The 8,914-nt window shown below is 38.5% G+C and overlaps 1 long non-coding RNA gene across 1 annotated transcript in view; it reads right to left on the reverse strand.

The window, feature by feature from the left end:
• LOC125728313 (uncharacterized) overlaps window positions 1-1,136 on the reverse strand; it is a 71,771-nt gene extending 70,635 nt beyond the window's left edge. Inside the window, exon 1 of the long non-coding RNA XR_007389022.1 lies at window positions 1,112-1,136. This is a non-coding gene — a long non-coding RNA (uncharacterized LOC125728313). The remainder of the gene's footprint in view (window positions 1-1,111) is intronic.
• Between the last annotated feature and the right edge of the window lie 7,778 nt (window positions 1,137-8,914).

Below are 8,914 nucleotides of genomic sequence, written 5' to 3' on the forward strand. Positions count from 1 at the left end.
GCACGGTATCATACCGTGGTCAGATAACATTCCGAATTTTCAAGCAATCAACATCCTTTTTGTCTCAAAAATGAAAGTAAAAATGACTTCTGTCAATTTAAGTGTGCATGTTTGGATACGTGTCATTTGTTCTCATATATCATATATAATAAAATTGCTATAAAGGAGATCTTGGTAATAAAAGTTATTGATATGCAACTTATTGCAACATGTATATTTCAATAGATTTTGCAAAATATGAAAGATATAATACAAAAATGTAAATCTTACAGTACAAAAAGGTTTATATAAATAAGGTGAGATTTAATAATGGATTTTAAAACTGTATTACCTGCAAGAGTGGTTTTAATATGAAAATGTTATCTATCATAAAACAATTTTATATTTCTATAATTTGTTAAAATCTACATTTTGTCCTTCTGAGTGCATAAAGCCGGGCAGCGTACCTGCACAGTGTGTACAGGTCAGTTTACATCTTATACAAATGAGAGCAACGTTCAGAATAATGCTGCAAGATAAAACTATCAGCAAGCCAGAGTGAAGAGGATCCAGCAGCTTCTGAAAGCCTGTAACAAAGAGATAGATTTCAGCATAATGATATAGAGACACATTTCCCATTTGCTTACATTACATTAGTTAAAGATCAAATCGATAACACATTACAGCAGTTGTTTTGTAAATAGTCCATTTTTAACATGAACTTCTAGTATTTTGCATTTTAACAATTTATATTAATATTTGAAATAATTATTAAATTAGGCTCCGGACCCCCCGCGACCCAATAGGATAAGCGGTTTGGAAAATGGATGGATGGATGGATATTAATATTTGAAATAATTATTAAATTAGGCTCCGGACCCCCCGCGACCCAATAGGATAAGCGGTTTGGAAAATGGATGGATGGATGGATAATTATTAAATTAACATCTGTGTAATTTAATTTAAGCACTTAAATTAGAAAATTCATTACATTAAAAAAAGAAATAAATGTCTTAATAGCAGAATAAGCTAAATAAAACTTTGAAGCAGATATACTCTCCACACTGGGTGCTACCATCTATATCCAGCTGTGTGCCGTTCCCAAACAGCATCTCCCCACACTGGGTGTTACCATCTATATCCAGCTATGTGCCGTTCCCAAACAGCATCTCCCCACACATGGCCACAGCGCAGTAGTAAGTCCCAGCATCGGAGAGGCTGAGGTTCCCCTTGGGGAGGCTGTAGACGCAGCTCCGTGTAGGAGATCCAGCCTCAGGGCTCTTCTCACACTCATCACTGCTGTTTCCATGGCTGTAAATGACTCCAGGAAGGGATTCTCCTGATCCATGTCTGAACCAGTAAACACTGTGTTCTCCTGCACAGCTCCCAGTCTCTATCGTACACTGCAGGCTCACAGAGTCTCCTGGCTGCAATGTGTCAGACACAGGCTGCTGTACCACAGTCCTGCTGTTGGAGTCTTTACCTGAAAAGCAAAATAGTCATGATGACAGCCCTTTGAGAATAACAATGGAAAATACAGATCCTCAAAAATTGTTCTTACAGATTTTTGGGAACTGAATCGATGTTCTTCTAGCCATCCAAGAAATCAGTAACTTCTTGGAGAACAGCTGACATTCTTCTCTCTTTTTATTGTATTACTGCTTATTAGTATATATCAGGTAACACTATACATTAACTGCACCTACATAATACCTAAATAAAAATTATATGATAATAACAAACATTATAATCATATAATGTCTTGTATTAATGTATGAAGGTAGATGAATATAATTAATTTCAATTCAAAGAAATGAAGTGTGTAAAGTGTACTTTATATTTTCATGATTTTCGTGACTTTACATTTGGTTTATGTTGCCCCTTTTCCACAGGAAGGTATTTATTGTTTTTGCATATTTAGCTCTTGATGTGTTTTGGTATTTTTGAGCATTTTGCTGTAGTACCTGCATAATTTAATTCAAGAGCCGAAGAGCTGTTTGCCCATTACTAGTTTGTCTATCTTTTAACATTAAAGAAAAAGTATACATAGTAAAAGGAATTACTTGGTTTCGTAGTTCCTCCTATTTATTTTCTTATGCACACAAAAGTAAGTTTTTCCGTTCAACCATAGCACTACAGCGAAAAGCAAAACGTCATGGCAAATACAATTATGCTTTATTCCAATACACATTGCTAATTTTTCATTATTATTACATTTATTCAGCATAATATCTTCAAAGGTTTCATGATTTAATTTGCAATCTTCTGGCCTGAAATCTTTTCCTGCTACACTGAAGACTCTCTCAGCGTGTGCAGAGAAAGCTGCAGCCAAAGGGTTGGCATCCTCTGATAAACATGGTTGGTTCAGGTATCGGTGACATTATGTGAACCTTTCATGGCAGGAATAGGGACTAGTTTGACTTTTGATGCAGGAAAAGTGTTTGGGACGTTTCTTAGGTTAGAAACTGCCGTCACTGCAGCCAACACTGACTTTTAAGGAGAGACACTCAGCTCTTCCTATGAGCAGATCCACCATGGTGCACAAAATGACAGTATAATTATTATTTTAGGTGACACTTCAAATGTTGCATTATTTCATTCTTTACAAAACGACATTTTTATAACAATGATGTATAACAATGTTAATGTGTTTATGTATAATTCATATTTAAATTAAAGTTCATATTTTAGTTAAAAGCTACACCTACAGTACGTATATGAACTTGAATTTGAATCCAAACCCTTTTTCGTTCTTCTTCTTTAAATTCAAATATAAATTTCAATGCCACAACCTGTTTTCAACCACAATTCAAATGTAATTCAGATTAACAAAATGAACTGAAATTCAAGTTCATATATGTATTCAAAATCCTGAATTTTAGGATACGTATTTGAGAATTTCATTCTCAAATCAGTTCTGAATGGTGCACATCCCTAGTTCATATGTTAAATCATGCATTTTTTTTTTCAGAGTGAATACACACTGACTGCTCAGATAAATAACGTCAAAAATAATTTTCTTTTGTTGCTTAAGATTTTTGCACAGTCCTATACTGTATATAACAACTCAAACATTTTTTTATGTTATTTGTTTTAAAGAGGCTGCAATGTGTAACATTAACATCTGTATAAAGAGAAGGTTAGGCTTTTGGCTGACAGCAAGCAAAATGCAACAAATTGTATAATAATAATAATAATAATAATAATGAATGATTTTTGTTTGATGTTTAGAAAAACATTTATGGAACAAAGCAGACAATAAGGTATCTTTGCTAATTTTATATTGACAAACAACTAAACTGTCAAAATTATTTTGCAGGGAATAATCTTACTGACATTATAATAAAGCAAATATGAAAATAGTTGGAATCTCATTTACCTGTGATTATGACAAAGGTTCCATTCCCGAAGGTGACCTCATGAAGAAACACAGCAGCACAATAATACACTGCAGAATCTGACGGCTCCACGTTAGAAATAGTGAGGTTAAAACTCCCCTCTGCATTCAGTAAGGAGTAACGTTTTATGCTTTTATATTCCTTGTAAAATTCACCAGGTACGTAGAGAAGTGCTTTCGCCATGGGCTGGGGCTTCCGACCAACAGCTTGCTTAAACAAAGTAACAAAAGTTGTTTCTCCTTGACAGAAGCATGTCAGGGTCACACTGTCTCCAAGCTGAACCCTCATCAGGTGACTGGGCTGAACAACATCTGTAGTCAGTGCAGTGTCTGCAAAAACAGAAAAACAAAAAAAATCATAATCAAATAAGACATATAATAGTAATCTAAATAACTATTAACTATGATGCAGATTAAATGGCCAAATTCCACTGATCACATCATACAGATAAATGAAAATATTAAAATCCCAAAATAATTTATATTATAGGGCCTTACTAATGAAAATGAGAAGACCAAAGAGTCTGAACATTTTTGTGCTTCCACTGTTTAGAATAAACTGCTCTGCTGCTAAGTGAGAGATCATGGTCGTGGTCGGGATGAAAGGGCAGGAAACAGAGAGGAAACAGAGAGACACACATCAGGCTGATCTGATTGGCTGTTCACATGGGAACTTAAGTAACAGTGAAAAAGCATTTTAATGTGCACTTACATGACGTTTATTAATTTACTCCTTAACATCCAGTTAAAATGAGAACAATTAGATAAACAGGAGCAGATACTGAGCATATAAAGTTCTTTGTACAGAGTGCTGAGATACTGTGGGAGAGCATTTGCTAATCATCTCTCTCAGACAAGCTCAGCACAGTATGAGTCTGTTATCTATCTGATATTAGACAGTCTCTCATACAGTAATAATAATTGATACTTTATTGGTCCCTGTGGAGAAATTGTCTTAACTTCTCTCTCAACTTGCTCTCTTTTTTTTAGAGTAAACAGAGTAAGTTGTCTGCGAAGGGCAGCCACCCATAGTGATGCCCAGTGAGCTGGGGGTTAAGGGCCTCGCTCAAGGACGCAGAGATGTGCTGTGGCTGGGTTTGAACCAGCGACCATCTTATTACAAGCACACAGGCATTAGATCTTCTAATCACACTTAAAAGGCAGATTAAATGTTCTTTCCACCATGCAAACAGAATGTAAATTGTAGCTTTACTGCTTAGATTTACATTCACACATTTGCATTTAAAACAAGCATTTTAAGTGATGTACATGAGAGTAAATGGTGAATCAGTTTATTTGCCACTCTACACATTACATTGGCGCCCATTATAAGTAACTGTACAGTGACATTGCAGTTCCTCAGTTGCTTTGATGCATTTCTGGAATCACCCTTAACATCTGCAAAACTGTAAGTGCATTTCCCAAAACAATTCGTGCAAACAGCACCACACAGATGGACTGTCTACAAAAAAAGTCATAGAGGCCACCAGCAGCCCGAATACCACACCGTAAGGCCGTATGTTAGGATGCTCTCTATGGCAGAGCGGTAGGAGGCCACCAGCAGCCCGCATACCAGACCGTAAGGCAGCATGTTAGGATGCTCTCTATGGCAGAGCAGTTGAAGGTCCCGATCAAGAAATCCGACAAGTTTCCCCAATAAGCCAGTAACCCCGCTTCATAGAACAGGCCACAGGACTGGTTTTGGTGAGATAGTCCGAGTAGTAGGTAGAAATCAGGATGGAGACTGAGTGTGGGTCTAACAGGTGAGCAGATGTAGGACAGAATGTAGAGCCCTCTGGTGGAGTGCCTGTGCATGACTGAATGTATGGTTTGGGTCTGATGGTCTGAATAGTTGGTAGAAATAGGCACCTTCCTACCTGATGTGGTAGGTCTAGATAAGGGGTCACCAACATGGTGCCCCAAGGATGCCCCCAATGACCACATGAGTTGCCCGTGGACCTGTTCTATAAAATAGCACAACTCACCAGCGAACATCATCTAAAATTTTATTTTGTCCTGTTTCTAATCTATCACATTTGCATTTATATAGATTTGAAATTGAATATAAAAAAGCATTTAAAACATGTTTATCATGCATGAAGTTTAGACATGTTTAGGAGGGCGTTTAAAACTGATATCAAACTTCGTATGGCTCAGTACCCGTGAAGTAGCTCTCCGTTTTAAAAAGGTTGGTGACCCCTGGTCTAGATCTTGCAAGTTTGTTTGTACTGGCTGTGTGAACATACTGTAGCACTGTTAAGAATATGCAACACAGCCTGAGTTGGGGATCTGCTGTATGCATCAGTAATATAATGCTTTGTCCTTTTCTAGGCTGTTCATTAAGACATAAAGCCTGAAAGTTTTCTGAATGGCATTAATGAAATTGAGCACTGCCCCCACCTGCTGGCCAATTTATTAAAACATTGAAATCGCTGTCTGCACAGGCTGACGTGTCATTTAAGTCTGATAATTTTCTATGAGTCAAACGGCAAGAAAATGACAAGAAGTTAAAAACATGGAGTTAGATGAAGGAGAAAAGATTACAAATTTGAAGATTATGAAATCAGGACATGTCAGCTAAGTCAGCCAAGGTGGGTCTTAAACATATGGACGGAAGTATGAGCGCTAAACTTAAACGGGTTCACTTGTAACCGCTGCCACCAAATTTCGTTAAATTGCTGGGGAGGTCCAGATACATGAGACAGGAATAGAAGGATTATTCTTTATTAATATACAGACGAGGGTTACAACCCTCCCTAGGGCAATAGAAGGGGATACCTGCCACGGGACATTCTAAAACGCTTAATGTGAAAATGCGTAACGCAACTTAATGTATTAAAACAGTCACCACAAATCACCAAATTTCTCGCGAATGTATCTGGCCATAAAGACTTACCTGACAAGAAATCAAAACCGAAATGCTAGGAATATGGACTTTAAGCCTTTTCTTTATGGGCGTCAATGGAGGGGAAAACGCTTGACGTAAGATGAAGTCCATATTCCTAGCATTTCGGTTTTGATTTCTTCCCTGGCATGGGTGACGGGTACACCACGTTCCCAAAGCCACGTTAGCCTCGAGCGAACTGCCCGGAGAAACCGCTCACACCAGCGCTGCAACCCGATCTCCTCCCCTTTTAAACACACATTTCTATGGCGTTAAATTAGTGCCAAAAGTCGTGCGCATAAAAACAGAAAATCCATGCTCTCTACGCGCTCGCGATTGCACAGCACTCACTCACTCGCTCGCCGTTAAATTAGGGCCAAAAGTCGAACCACGCGCGTGCGTGTGCTCGAGTGCTGAAAACCCATCCCCTCTACGCGCTCGCGTCTGCACAGCACTCGCTCGCTCGAATTTCCCGCTTCGTCTTACCGTATATAAAAGAATGGGCCAATGTACGGTAAATTGCATTGTGAATAAAATTTCTTAATACAACATCACAAAGCCAATTTAATAAATTCAAATCCTGGGAAGAACGCTCCTCAGATATTAGTTCTCGGGTTAGTGTTAGCAGACTATAGGCGAAACCACCTTAAGTGCTATCTGTTAATGTTTATTAAATTAGCATTAAAATGGAGAGGTTTATAATATCTTTTGTCCTTGTAGCTGCTAAATACACTCATTATTAAAGCCATAAAGTTGTCTGCCTACTACATTGGAATCTCCACTGAGTAAGTGTTTTTGATGGATTTTATTTAACTTTATTATACTCTGGTCCTTAGATCTAATGTCATACTTCTTCACTTATATTGTTTGTGAAAAGGTTTACCACGGTCAAACAGAGCAGCCACTACATCATCATACATGAACAAGCACCTCACAAAACAAAAACATTTCATTTTCATAATTAAAACTTTTGAATGGTAGGCCTAGTGTGTGGATCAGAGACAAGATCTTGACACCTCATTAACTATAATTTGTTCTGTGAACAGCTCAGATACCACCTTCTCGAAAGTCTTCTGCATAAAATAGAAATAGGATTCAGCGCGACTCCACTAAATTTGGATTACCTGGAGTTCCTTTGTCATCAGGAGCTGTATCTTCTGCAGGCCCTGTCTAATCACATTGAAGTACCTCCTGCTATCACCCTGGCTTTGCAAGAGCTCTTTGACCTTGTGAGGGCACATCTGGAACGTCCAGCCCCATGTGTCACACAGGAAGTCGCTGCCACCAATAGACGACCCAAGATTTTGATTGAAGAACAATGTTTGAAAGAAATGCTCCATACTCAACTTCCTGTGCCTTGCATAGCCACACTGATGGGTGTTTCAAGAAGAACAATCTTAAGAAGAATAAAAGAGTATGAGCTCTGTGTTAGGGAACTTGACAATTTGGTTTCTTCTGTCAAGAATGATCTACCAAATGCAGGCTACAGGATAGTCAATGCAGGCTGCAGTCAATGGGCTACAGGGTTCGGTGGAGAAGAGTTGCAGCCTCCATGCATAGGGTTGATTCCATGCGCATCATATAAAGGTTGTCAAGTCTTGGCTGTGTTGTACGCAGAATGTACCAGGGCCTTTGTCTCTAGTACACGTGGACACAAACCACAAGTTGATCCGGTTTGTATTACCAGCAAATTTATTTGGAGTAAACCCTGGGTGGATTGGTGTGAGGTGGTGGTGGGGCTTTGGAGAAGATTTCCTGCCGATCAACACTAGCAACTTATATCTATCTGTCATGGAGGTCTCGGGACTCACAGATATTCAGAGACATGTGGATAGTTTACCAGTGGTTTTCAGCAGGAAATAGTTATTACTACAAATTGTCACCCCCCCCCCCCGCCCCCCACAGAAACTGGATCTGGCTATAGTGGGAAAATCTTTTTTTTTTTTTATTTGTGAGAACTTGAAAGCAAAACAAAACTTGGAAAAAATATATGCTCATTCACCAATTTTCTAATCTGGGGTCTAAAGTGGTCAGGCTTGCAAGTGTATTTGGTTATTTGTCTATCCTAGCCTGTTGCAGTGTATATTTCCTGTATATTTTGCATGTAAAAAATGTTGTTTGTTATGTCAGTGCTTAATATTATCATGTAGTCTTCATGAACTTTCTTCATCTTGGCCAGGGACTGCATTTGAAAAGTAGCCACTTGACTAAAATTGGCACATTTTCAGAAATGCCAGCAACAATACTGATAACGAACACCCCTCTAACTGACTCTCAGTTGGTTTAGAAAAAAGACTTTTAAGAGAAAAGAAAGCCTTCCTTTGGTTTTGCATTTTTCTCTTTTTTGTTGGCTGTGCACAATATATTAGAAGAATACCTTACAATTATATTAGTTAAGAAATAACAGATTGCGTATATACAATATTAAGGTGATAACAACAACCCTCACTGTCTCTAGGTGCTGCTTCAGACAGGGCATTCTGCAGCAGGGACACCACCCGTCGTGCAGCATCCAGCAAATCTCCCTATCACAACAGCCCACATAACAGAATAACATTAGTGTATGATTCAGTAGGGCTAGTCCAGGTCTGGAAAGTAGTTGGGCCAGATTTTTAAACCAAGAAATTTAGCTGGGCCAGACATTTTCAGCGGCC

The sequence above is a fragment of the Brienomyrus brachyistius genome, unplaced genomic scaffold (genome assembly GCF_023856365.1).
Source record: "Brienomyrus brachyistius isolate T26 unplaced genomic scaffold, BBRACH_0.4 scaffold229, whole genome shotgun sequence".
Lineage (NCBI taxonomy): Eukaryota > Metazoa > Chordata > Actinopteri > Osteoglossiformes > Mormyridae > Brienomyrus > Brienomyrus brachyistius.